This window comes from Dromaius novaehollandiae, chromosome 4 (assembly GCF_036370855.1).
Source record: "Dromaius novaehollandiae isolate bDroNov1 chromosome 4, bDroNov1.hap1, whole genome shotgun sequence".
Classification (NCBI taxonomy): Eukaryota; Metazoa; Chordata; class Aves; order Casuariiformes; family Dromaiidae; genus Dromaius; species Dromaius novaehollandiae.
The window spans coordinates 25,794,005-25,807,509 of record NC_088101.1 but is presented as its reverse complement, the minus strand read 5'-3'; the positions used below and the strand labels follow the sequence as shown (position 1 = coordinate 25,807,509).

The 13,505-nt window shown below is 36.3% G+C and overlaps 1 long non-coding RNA gene across 2 annotated transcripts in view; it reads left to right on the top strand.

Annotated features, from left to right (window-relative positions):
- The window catches only part of LOC112980892 (uncharacterized), a 166,675-nt gene that overhangs the window by 34,804 nt on the left and 118,366 nt on the right, over window positions 1-13,505 (top strand). For both annotated transcript variants that reach the window (XR_010388941.1, XR_010388940.1), the window contains exons 3-4: window positions 9,919-10,049; window positions 12,894-12,943. This is a non-coding gene — a long non-coding RNA (uncharacterized LOC112980892). The remainder of the gene's footprint in view (window positions 1-9,918; window positions 10,050-12,893; window positions 12,944-13,505) is intronic.

The following is a 13,505-nucleotide window of genomic DNA, read 5'->3' as shown; positions in this document are numbered from 1 at the left end:
ATGGCTGATATACAAAGTCTGTTCTTAAAAAGAAATAAGAAATGTTGCAGTATTATATGCGTTAAAGAATGATTTCACAGAAAGCATGTGCTTCCCTAACTGTTTTTCAAAATCTTATAATTTTCTTAGTGCATTGGGAACAGAAACATGCAGTTATTTGAAATATAGTAATATTCTGCATTCTAAGACATTTTTGCTTCAGTTTATTAAAGAAATGTGTGATATGTCTGAGCACAAATATTACATGACAGCGAGCACCTTGAGGCAAAAAGAAACAGTGGCAGACGGAAACATTCCCCCATTAGCCCCTTGTCTGAATTATGGGTCAGTAAAAGCTAGGGGAAACAGTTTTTGTATTTCTGGTTTGGTTTTGGTTTTGTTCTAGGAAGTTTCTTTGTCTTGTGAAAAATTATCATCGTGTTTGCCTTGGAGGATTGAGCAGAAAACTGGTTGGATCCTGACATGACAGGAGAATGTAGCAAATCGAATCTGTAGAGTAATAAAATACACTGATAGAACGTGCATAACTTTTCAAGGAAAAAGTGCTTTGATACAACATAAAACACCTGATGCAAAATCCAAAAAGACTTTTTGAGGAAGTTCTATGTTCAACCAAAATAAAATGCTTGATAGCTTTCCTGAAGCTTTCTATTCTTAGGCCTAGCTTTAAGAAACATCTTTCTGAGATCCTAGACATTTCTGTCCCAAGGAGAAGTTCTTTCTAATCCTCACTATCAGAATCTACCTGCTAGTGTTATTCATTAGTAATTTCTTTTCTCATTTTTCATGCTGTGATCATGCACTTAAAACAGTACCAGCAAGCATGGTCAAAGTCTTGGTTGAATCTTACTCATTCAACCAAGGCCAAGGTTGTTCTCCATCTGTGTGAGGCCTCCAGCAAGTCCTCTTGCAAAGTCAAGGGAAAACTAGTCTAAATACCCTAAGACTTCTAAAATAAAAATAAAATCCCCCTCCTCTTTCCCATAAAATAGATTAATTAAAAAATCGCACAATGAACTTTTCTTTTCCAGTTAGTTATTTGAGAAGAAAAGGTAAGTTGTAGAATATGAACAGGAAATAAAATGAGGCTGAAGTGAAAAGAGAGCAATTCAGTGTGTGTGAAGGATGGTACCACACCTACTTTTAATCCAACCAGAATACTACTTTTTCTCATTCCCTGAAAACTTGACTGGCCAAGGCCATGAGCAGCCTGACCTAACGGCCCTGCTTCGAGCAGGGGACTGAAGCCCCAGAGGGCCCTTCCAACTTAAATTATTCTGTGATTCTGTGATTATGCAGCTCATGGGAGGCAATCAGGCTATATTTTCCAAAGATTACCAGAAACTGAGCTGAGGTGATAAAGGCTATAAAGATACATGTCATCACAGAATATTTACAGAAGTTTTACTTTGCATACGCACTAGAAAAATCAGTGTTGTCTTAATGTTAGGGTTTTTTTGGCACAAAAGTGGAAAGCATTGTAAAGGAAACAGATTTAAAGATCTTTTCTTCCCCCAAATATAAATGACTGTATCATCAGTCTCAGAAAGGATAATAAGCTGGTGGGAAACTACCAGTAGGAATTTATGAAACCAATTGAGTTTCTTAATTTGACAGCATTTGACAGCTTATGATAGAAGGAGTAAGCAGTAGGCATAAATATTTTTACTTAAATTTTTTGATAACATGCCACATTTTCTTAAGTAAATAAAAGGAGAAACATTCTTTGGATTTCTACACAATTGGTTGGAAATTTGCACTCTAGGAAGCGGTTCCCACTGATTCAGCACCAAACTGTCGAGTGAGATTGGCAATTTTTAAGAGCAGGTTAGCAAACATCTGTCAACAGTAGTTTATCATCTTGCCTCAGAACACAGAAATGAACTTGATGTCCTTTAGATTTCTCTTTCAGCCTTAATTTTTTATAATTCGTGTGAAAATAAATACCCCCTAAACAGGAATAGTCACTATTTAACAATCCCACCAGTTATCCTCTTAAATTCGTGTCATACTTTTTGTTGGAAAATGATATTGGAATTAGCTTCTCTCTTTACAGTTTTATTTCCGCTGCTTAGCAAATCCAGGAGCTCCTGTTGGCTTTCAAAAAAGGCACAGCCCTCACAGATTTCAGTTACCCTCATATGTTTTGTTTGTGTTTAAGGTTTTCATTAGCTTTCACTTATGCATCCCGGAGCCACTTCTGATTTTGTTTGCAGTCTTTTAGCATCTGAACAATGGAAGTAGCACATGAATATCACATGTCCCATTTGGTGACTCTGAGGAAAAAATCTGAAAACAAACACTGAAATGTTTGGAAATTCCATGAATTTATCCTGATTTCTTGTGGGATTTGTGTGTAAGTCCAAATGTTTATGGCAACATTTGCAGTTCAGCAAAGTGCTTCTGATGAGAGTTTTAAGAATATTTTTAGCACTTTTTCTGGTTTTTGAAAAAAATTTCTATTTCATGTTTTGACATTTCCTGAACTGTCTGACTTCAACAGTATACTTTATTCCACAGAAAAAACAACTTACAGATGACCCAGCCTGAAACTTTATTGACAGGTTTTTTTATCTGTAAACTTTGTGATTCAGAAGTGGAACTTTAAACAACTTTGTCAAACGATTATCCTAGAATTTCATTTACTACCGCTGTCTCAAGGTTTTGCCATCAGCCGAAATAGAAATAAGTGTATTATGCCATTGCAGCTGGAGAAAAAGAGTGTTTAACTGTAGTAGCTGTAAAACAAGAACTGATCCCACTGAATGCCACCTTCTTTTAAAATGCTCAAGGAAGTTCAGGGCCCCATAAAACATCCTAAGCTGCTAAGCCATTTTGAATATGTATACGTGACTAAGAGTATGCCCATAGTAATGAATAAAGGTTAAGGAAGGTGAAAGAGTTACAGTACCATTCTACATCATAACAAAGTCAAACCATGCATTTCAATGAGGGGAAGTATTATTTAGCAAGTGGTAAACTAGGATAATTAAGTCAGCCTATGAACAAGGACAACATTTACCTATCTTCTTCCTTTAGGTCATTTTTGTTTAACTAAGTAGCACTTTTCCTTCTAGCAGTATCTTTTCCAGCTCCTTGTGGGCTCTTTCTCAACATGCTGCTTCCCCTGAATTGCGTAAGTGACCAGAAAGGAAGCCTGGCTCCAAAGTGGAAAAATCCTGAACTGCATACAGCCACCCACTTCTCTATTCTATTTTTCTCTCTTTTCTTTTCTTTTTTTTTTTTAACATGGCAGAAAAAGAGTGCTGTAGTCTTCTCAAACAAGACTTAAACTGGAGGCAATGAAAGTGGTGAATAATGCTTGAATTCTTAGCATGTGCTTAAATTCATCCTGAGACTCTGACTACCATGTGTGCTTAATTTTATGCTACAAATTTAAATCAGTGGGAAGAGTTAGTGTATGTGCAGTGTCTTATTCACAATAGGAATGAAAGAGGTTCAGGGCTTAGATATGTCTGTTAGTAAAAAAGAAGGCTGTATTTGCTACATTTCACAGTAGTAAAATCAGTTTCTGCTCATTTAATGACTCAGCTGATATTTCTGTATCTGTACACTTGTTTGCTTTGGACAGCTATTTACAGGCATAGTTGTTACTGTGAAATACCTGACTGAGGCCAAAGAATAAATTAGCTAAAATGCCAACACTTGTTTTTTGTGATAAAACTGGTCCTTATTTAAGTCGTAAGGCTTACTAATTTGTTAATTCGTCTACTTTGCAGACCTTCTTACAATTTTGATTTTTTTTAGTGCTTTCTTTAGTCTAAGTTTAGAAAGAAATATAAAAGTGCAGGTCAATACAGTGTTGCACCAGTAAGTGTTGTAGGAGTTTGCCTTCTGAAGAGAATTTCAGCTCTCTTATTTTTCAGTGCTTAATTTCTGTAGTACTCACGATTAAGGTATTAATCTTTTTAAACACAGACAAGTGGAAAACTCCAGAATTTTGTGACTAGATTGACCTCACTATAGATTTCTGTATACCTACAAGACATGCTCTCTATGTGCTAAAGTCATATGATGTGTGCGTAACAAAGAAATGAATATAAAGGCTGGCATTAGGAAAAAGCTTGCTCCATTTGTCTAGCAACAGGTTGCTAAAGAAAGCCTTATTTTTAATATATTTGCTAAAACAAAGTCTTACAGAGACTTGTCACATTTTCTTTCACAGATCTTCCCAACTTGTATTTTTCTTCTAACGCATTGAATAATTTTCTTTGACAGTTATCTCACTTTCAGGAAAATCTGCACACTATTTCACACAAATTTAGTACAATCTAAGTGAATGAATGTGTTTCTTGACAACATTAGGGAGGTTTGTTTTATCTTTGTAAAAGTCAGATCCTGAAGAAGATAGGCCTGTAATCCTGCTTTTACTTGAAATCCAAAGTGGGGCTAACCTAAACCTGCTGCATGTGTCATAAATGAAGCTAAGTCCTATTTTTGTTATAACACCTCATGAGATGTTCCTTGCATTCTGACAGAGGGAGTCCATGGTTCCACATTTTCACTCTAAAACACAAATTTGTTTGAATGGAAAAAAAAATGTAGAAGTGGCCTGGAACGTATTTCATCACCTATCAAAAGAGTGAGAGAAAAAGCATTTTGATAAACATGTCCAGTTTATGTTTCGCTTAGAAAAAAATGAAAGAAAATGTCATTATTTTCATAGCTGAAAAATGAAGTATTTTCATTTTTTAACCTGAAAAAGGCAAATCTTTGTAGCTGAAAATTGAAAATATTTCAATTTCACATTTTTTTAATTGCTAAGACTTTTCATGGAGACTTTTTCATGAAAATACTATTTTTTAGTAAAAAGATCTATTTCTTCTGAAAGCCGTTTTTCTTTCAAAGAGTTTCTGTAAAAAATTTTCAGTCAATTCTCTAATTAACTAAATATTAAAAATTATGAAAATTTTGTCAGTCTTTAATAATTAGCATAATATGTATGTAGTAGAGTAGTTAGTAATTATGTGCTGGATTGGTTGCTTCTCTGTAGCTACAATGGACAGACTAGTAAGAGAGCAATACATTTGATGTATTGATATGATGAATTTGATAATGTGTAAGGTATTTGATAAGCAATTTTTTTTGGTTTTTGTTTCTTTGTTTGTTTTTTGCAAAGTATTGTTAGTGTTGTCCTTCTGTTCAAGATCCAAAGACTGTAATTATTTTTCTGGGATTCGTAGCAAGACATTGTCTGAGGTAATATTCTCATGAACATCTTCAAGTTTTTTAAAGAACATGGAGTTTTTTTTTTTGTAGGATTTACCTTTGCCACATCATACCTAGTAGCAATTTACATGAAAAGCTTGCAAAAAAAACCCTAAAAAATTGATCTCTTCTTTTAATTGGTTTATCTATAAAATACTATAGAAACCAAAGATGACTATAACTCATAGGAGACTGTGGTCTGTATTTGACTGGAGTAAAATAATCCATAATAATAGGCACAAGGAGCGCAGAGCACAGAGTACTTCTTCAACAGCCTTCTTTCATGCATGAGACTCTTCTCCATTTAGGATGTGCATGTTAGAAATATATTTTTCATTCCTGCAGTGCAGGGGTAGTGATGGAGCAGAGCTTCCCTGCTTCCTGGAGGCTCAGCATCACCTTGACTTCTTGCTGAGATTAAAGTGTGGTGCCCCAGCATCCCGGGTGGGATGCTGCCATACTGCTGAGACTGTTCTAGTTTAGCCTACAAGAACAGATTTTGGCGTGACTTCTCAAGATTTATCAGTTCTACTTGGCTCACACTTTCATGCTTTGTTTCCTGTCACTGAGAGTGAAAAGACTGTCATTTAAAAAAAATGAGAGTTAGGGCCTGATTTAATCCCATGAGCTAAGGCCACAGGCACAGGCCTGTACTGTCAAATACTTAATCTGGTCCAGCAGCTGGCCAGGAAGCTTTAATTTAGTACATGCACTTTCTGAAGCTCAGTAGTTGAAAACTCATTCATTTCTGTGGGTGGTCCACTGCACTGTGAAGTTGACTTATTGCTTGGATTTTTTTTTTTTTATTCTCCCTTTAATCAAAAGGATGCATTTCTTCTTATTGCTTTTAATAACAACCTTACAATTTGTCACAATGTCACAAGCATGCATTATGGCTGCATAAGAAGCCCTTACAAAGTGAAGCTTCACCTCTCAAATATTGCCTGGCAAGTAGAATATTTTTATACGTCTTTGGCAAGTCTCTGTTTGTTTGGCAATAAGTCCTTTTCATATTGCATTTAATTCTAATTTCCTTTCTCCTTATCCAGTGAATCCATTTAGATGCCTTCACTAAAGGAGTTGGGTGCCTGACACTGGTTTATTTTGTGAGCATTAGATGCAAGTGCTGTGTTTTTTAAGGAAAGCAACATTAATTTAAGGTGCATATTATTTGTACTACATTACATTCCAACTCCCCCCCCCCCAAAAAAAAAGGCTGAAAGCACCTTTCTAAACATACCATTCTGCCAAGGTGTTAAGCTTCTTCTGTTTGCTGGGAAGAGCCAAACAGCTCAAACTGCCAGAGTATTTTGGGGCTTTTGTTTATTAACTTGAAGATAAAGGGGGAAATTTTAGTCTGAAATGTCTTTCCTAACTGTGAAGTATGTAATACATTTTCAAGCTCTATTTAAAAGATGCAGATCCAACACTTACCTCAATGTGTATCTTATTTTTTATGAGCTCCATTGATTCTGTTAGTCCTACTCATTTCACTGATTAATTTCATGCTTGTTTTCCTAGATCTATATTGCCAACTCCAAACATGCAGAATGAAAATCTATAGAATCTGAACAATGGCTTATAAATAATGTGGTTTTAAATTGCATTTTGGAGGAGGGTATATACTAATTTTTTTTAGATGCACTTCAGATATGTTTTCAATTTTCTGAAAAGTAAAAACTGGCTTTTTACAGAAAGCTGAGATTCTTATGAGTGCAGGAGCTGGAAAATGAAAAAGATATTTTGAGACTTGAGATTAAATCTTGAAATCTTAACAGCATTGCTGCTCTGGCAGAGTTCCTCAGTCCTAACTTGGAGAAAAAGCATGTGCCTTCTTCATATGCTTGTAACGCTTGTCTTTCTGTTCAGACAGCCACAATACTGGCAATTACCCTCAGTGATACTGGTGGTACTCATTATGCAAGTATCTTTGCGGTAGCGGTTAGGAGACAGTCACTGAAATGCCATCAGAACAATTTGTGATTTAAACAAAAGTGTAAGTCCCAATCCTACCAACAAACATCTGTTCAATTTTATGCATGTTCGGTCCACCGAATTTGATGGAGTTCTGATGCCAAAGTGAGACTTGACTAGTTGATATATGAGTTTTAGAATGCTTCAGCAGAAAGGTTGTTTATATGACAAAATAAAAACTTCCAGAGCTAGAAATAGATTTGAATGGAAAGAGGACTTTTTGAATTATTTTTCTGTCCAACTGATATATTCAAGCATAAGCAATATCAAGCCTGTGTTTCTTAAGTATGGCTTAAATAACTTTTTATGCTAAAATAATTTTATGCTAAACCTAAAATTTGTCTCCCTGAGAATAGTGCAAAGGCAAAGAAGTTGAGATCAAATTATGGCTAAGTGGGAACACTGAGGCATATGCTCACAGGAATCAGGTTGGCAGGAAACAGTCAATCAGAAAAAAAAGAATCAAGTGGCCAAGTGTTTTCTTAGGAAAAAGTTGGCAGGAAAACGTCCTTGTATAAAAAAACCATACAAATAAGGTGGAAAAGCTTACTTTGCTGCTTCCTCCCCCCCCCTTAAGAAAGAGAACAGCTATCAACATTTTGACTTGCTTCAAAAACAGGCAGTCTGGCTGGCAGCCATAGGCAGCCCTGCTGTGAAAACATTTTTGTGGCTGATACTAATACTTTATGGTAACCATCACCATGCAGGCCAAAAGCACTTTATAGAGGTTAACACAGTCACTGTTTTAATGTTGACATGTTTCAGTTATTTCAAACACTGTTTCCTGAAACAAATACATAAAGCAAGCACGTTTCCTTTAAATCTAAAATAAATAGATGAATAGAGATGATACATATAGAAGAAGCAAGCCATAATGCAACACCATCACATGCAGCCAACTGCTAAAGAAAAACAAGTAGTATAAAACTACTGCAGCAAAACTAGATTGTTATGAGAAAAGAGTTGTCAGTGGTCTGTATCTAAGTGCCTTCATTTTTATTTATTGTTTTGCTAAAACCTGGTGTTGGGTATTGTTTCAGTTTGTTCCTCCATTGTTTGGTACCCTGACAATTTATTGTCTTGCCTGGGGCCTCTGAATACTACTTCAGTGGACTTTCTGTTTGACTACCAATGTCAAAATTCCTATTAGAATCTCAGTTTTCACTTATCACTTACTCTAATTCTTTCCCCCAACCAGTAAGCTTATTGAGGTATCTTTTTTATTTACATAGTTTTTTAAAGCCAGTTGAATTCCCCAGAAAGAGGAACATTGCCCTCTTCTATAATTATGAACTTTATCTAGAGGTCATCATTTTCCAAACTAGAATTTTCTTCCTTTGGTTTATTAACGTTCAGACGGATTCTTTTGTCTGCATGAAGAATATAATCTAACATAACTTCTAATTACTGCTTTCACAAGGCCTTAGAGTATATCAACACCCATTTCATTACAACCATTAACTGAAAGACATTTGGCTAGTTTTCCTTAAGGAAAGTAAAAAGTTCTTTTTTTGCTAATAAAAAAATCCCTCTTCCTTCCGCTTTATGGTAAATCCTTGACAGAATTCTTCTCAGCACTGGGAATATTGATACCAGATCACAGTACATTCTTGCAGCCTTACAGCTGCATGATATGCCACATCACAAGTATACGGTTTAAATATAAATATGATTTATATTAGCAAACATTTTCCTAGAAGGATTTATGACAGGTGATGCAGCAGCTACTGGAAGTTACTCTTATTTGTTATTTTTTCATCAAATATTTTTTATTTTCCCTTAAAGCATATCTGAATATGGTAGGACAAAGTAGATTAAATGAAGTATCAATTTCATAGTTGATATATTTTCTAAATATATTATTACTGTTGTACTAGTTAAGGTCAGCTCCATATCGTAGCAGAGCGCTGCACCATATTGTAAGCTTAATACATCTAAAGGGTTTATGGGCTTGCATCTTGTGGGAGTTGCTTGTCATGTTTTCTGTAATGGAAGTATCTGACATGAAAAAGAAATGTTAGCAAATTTACATGCAGAATTTCAGGCTGCGCCAGGTAGCAAATCATTTCCTTCTTGGCTCGTAAAGCGAACAGTATTTTATTTTTGGTGCATATTGCCAGTGATGTAGGGGTTAACTCTGTGAGATGCAGAAGATTAAGCTTCAGGTTCAAATTCTGCCTCCTCTGGCCTGGGAGATAACTTGTTGGGAGGCGGGGGAGAAAATAGAGCGTGCAATACTCTACTGCTCTCCTATATCATTTAGATACACAGCTCCTTTCCAGGCACATAACACTGTCTGCATCCCCTGGATGGGATTTAGACTGTAACTTTGCTACAGGCTTCAGGGACAAAGAAAAGTTGTGTTATCCCCAAGCACATAGTGTCTCTGGTTGCCTCCTTTACTCAGCAGGGAAACGCTCTGCAAATGCTCTGTCATTGAGAGAGAGAAGTTTTCTTTCTATCAGCCTATCTGCACTCCCAACAGCACCTTCACTGGGGTCACAGCATCAAAGCCTCCCTCCCAGCTGCCATGACAGAGGGAGGATGAAGAAATCATCCCGCTCAAGGCTGTTCTCCTCTCTGAGTTACAACCTGCGATATAAGGAATCCATATAATTTGGCGTTCTAGATCACTGTGTAGGCTGTAATACAGGTTAAAAAAGTGACTCCAGTGACTAGTAGACCTGAGCTAAAAAAACCTGTTTCTTGTTGCAGAGCTATGATCATGAGTACCTATGACTGTGCAGCTAATCATATTTTAGAAGAAAAATGGAGAGATGATGTGATAGCCCAGATGCCCTGAGGATAAAATGTTGTGAACATATGTTGTGATTCCTTGAATTAAGGTGAGTCAATCCTGGAAATTTTATTACAGTTCCAAGAGAAATATCTTCTAGGGAACAGTGGTTTCTTTCCAAGACACCTGTTCATCTGGGTAAAGTTGCAATTTGTAAGTAATTCAGACATCTCCCTCGAAGTCCTGAGGAACCTGCAGTTGTGACACAGGGCAGCCATGTTAGCATCACTCCATCCTGGGATGTTTAGAGCAAAGCAGCTCTGATACTCATTCATATCACCTAGTTTTAGGCCTAAGTATGTCGCAGGGATGATTAAATTCTTTATGAGGTAGGAACAGAGATATGTCATGCTATGGATGATCTCATATTGGGTGTAGTATTATTTTTTAATTTTTCTTTCTTAGCATGTTCCTGATTCTATAATCACAAGAATGTTTTACTATATATTGGAATAACTTAGAGGAAATCAATTCATGATTTAAAGCAGCTGAATTCTCCTCTCTCAGTGGCAAAGCTCCCGTTCACTTCAGAGACAGCAGGATCAAATCTCCTTTCAGAAACGTGTAGCTTGTCTCAGTTAGTACAGATTACATAACTTGTCCCACATTTCTTTCTCTTTTTAGTATCCCAGTATTATGAAAATGATGTTCCCATTAATCGTAATAGCTGCTCATCTTTTTCTGTGAAAATAAATTACCCTTTGCTGCTCCTCCCACACAGGAACATATTTAAATCAAAACAAGTATATACATGATTGGTTCAGAGAAGGGAGTGTCAGCTAATGGGGACTTTGCTACAGCAAAAGTATGAAACCAGGATTTGCTTCTGTGCTCAGTGGATTGCAATGCTGTGTGGTAGTGTCAGTTGCCAAATAAGATTTCCCCTTCAGCACATGCACAGCTTCTTTAAATGTCAATGGAAACTGCATGCATTTGTTGAAGGGAGACCTGCAGTTTGGTCTTAAATATAATATTGAGTCCTCCAGCCTATCACATTTACTTGTGAAAAGGCTTTGGCTGGAAAACCAGTACTTTCTAGAAAGGAGCTATAAGACTGGCAAAACCAGCAGGCCTCTGAATTCTTTAAGATTGTCATGCGCTTTATTGGGACTGCTTTCAGAAATTGTTGGGGACAAATTTTTCAAATCTAGATGTCTAAAATTATGTATGCAGTACCATATTTGGGCTCCAGAACAATAGCAGGCTGATTTTAAGACATTATGGGCATTTATGCATTTTATTGATTTCAAGTCTCAGCACTTCTGAAAAATGAGTCATTTTTATTTATATGTTTTGAAAATGGATTTTGTGACTTAACTTATCCACGACGATAAATATAGTGACTAGCTTATTTTTAGACTTCACAATGTGTTACTAGGTAAATGGACTTCTAAAGCAGAGATTACTGGTTACAGAACCACATACTTGGACCAATGTTCTTTGTTTGACTTCTGAAGAGAGATGAATTTCTACAAGTTCACATTGTTGGAAGAATGTGTTTTATTTTTTGAAAAATAAATATGCAGTACAAAAAAGACCAGAAGATTTAGGGCAGGATAGGTTGAATTCATTCAGATGGTAAAGCATTTAAGAATCAAAATTTTCTGCTGACCTCTTGAATTTTGCAGTGAGAAATGAAATATTTATTTAGTGGCAGTACCAGAAATTAAGAAATCATCAAAATAAACTTTCTGGTCATCTTCAGTGGGCACTCATATGACCAAAGGAAATGGTGTGCCTTTTATGGCTGTGTAACATTTGCTGATGTTACAGGTATGAAGTGTCAACTAACATCCAGACTTGTGAAGCAAACACATCTGGGTAGAGTTTACAAGCTTTCAGAGACTCTTTATTTAATAGAGTAGCAGGATGACTATTTAGTCATTTAGGTGGTACTTCTAAAGCTCTAAGCCTACCTCTGACATTCATAAAGGTTCTTCCCAAAAAGTTTTTGTAATTAGGCAGACTCAGTATTTGCAGAGAAGTAAGTTGTTCATTTTACAGAATCAGAAATGAGATGCAGACCCTATTGTTGGAGCTGTGGTCTGGCTGAACTTGTTTTCTTTCCATTTGGTATTTTCATTGTCAAAGAAGCTTAAGGATTTCCAGCTTGTCACAGTTAATTTTACTGAGGAAAAAAACCCATGCCTTTACCCACCTCTGAAGCTCTCTCTGTGGAGGAGAGACTTCTTTCAGAAAGAAAGGCAAACTTGAAAAACATTCAGCACAGTTTTTTTCAATGTAGCAATGTTGATCAGCTTTCATATCTGGACGTTTTCTTCTATCTGACATTTAGGGAACTAATTTCTGCACTCAGTTACAGTGGTGCAAATCCTGAGCAACCATTTTTAGCGTATTGTGGCAAAGTGGCATTGATAATGTTGCCGTTACACTTTGTGGTATTTCCAGTGTTTGGATATTTCCTGGGGATCTGATTAGTTCTAAGTTAACCGGGCTACTTCATGGCTGAAATGTAGAAAGTACATATTTGAGCAGATGTTCCTTTTGTAAAGTTAGTAAAAAGTACTGAATTAGAAGTAATTTATTTGTTGCTATGTTGTCAAGACATGTCATGGCTTTACCTTTCAAAAGTTTTAATATTGTTCCCACAGAATTTAGAAGGCTCCGCTTGGCAATACCTAACCTTATTACATAAGGCTGAATTCCTTAACTTTAGCTTAAGCAAGAATAAACTTTAAAACTGTTACACATCATGACTGAGGAATTGCTACTATGTTATAACTCCCAAATACATCTTTCGGCTTGATCCTTTTGAAATGCAAAATGTTGCAGTAGTTCCCATTGTGCAGAGTGCGTCTACTATGCAGTGGCTTTGGGGGTAATTTCTAAGTTTATGGTTCATCCTCAGCATTTCTTCCATTTTTTCCTGTAGTTGTCATCAGAGTCATGGACACAAGATTCCCCAGGGAGCAGATTGCCATAGTAAGTATATATTTTACAGTATTTCTGGAGGGTGTAAAATAGGTTGGATACTATTATTTACCAAGTATGAACATCAGCCTTGTGAGTAATCCTTGCTGGACTACTCTGTCCAGATTGTGCTGTGCCCATTCCACAGCTTTAAGTTTATTTAAAAAAATTACTGTATGCAAATAATTTTAAATTCAAGTACATAAGTCTTAAACTTGGAGAATGAAAGATCCATATATTGAATATGCAGTACTTCCACTGCTTGTGTCTATTTTGAGCAGCAAAAATCAATTGCAATAAGAATGCATTTCAGTGATTTGCCATCTCTGCCCCTCTAGTGCCAATGGATGAGTTCCCACACCCGCCATTGTGAGGAATGAACAATACATTGCTTGCCTCTTTCCAGTTCCTCCTGACTGCTCCACAGCTCCATCTTTGCACAGATGGCAGCAAGAAGAAAAGGTTTAAAATGGGGGAAGGAGTATTAGCTCTTGGAACATGCTTTTTTCCCTCCTAATGTTGCAGCTCTTATTTATTTCTTTCACAGATTCACTTAGCTTAGAAACATTCCACT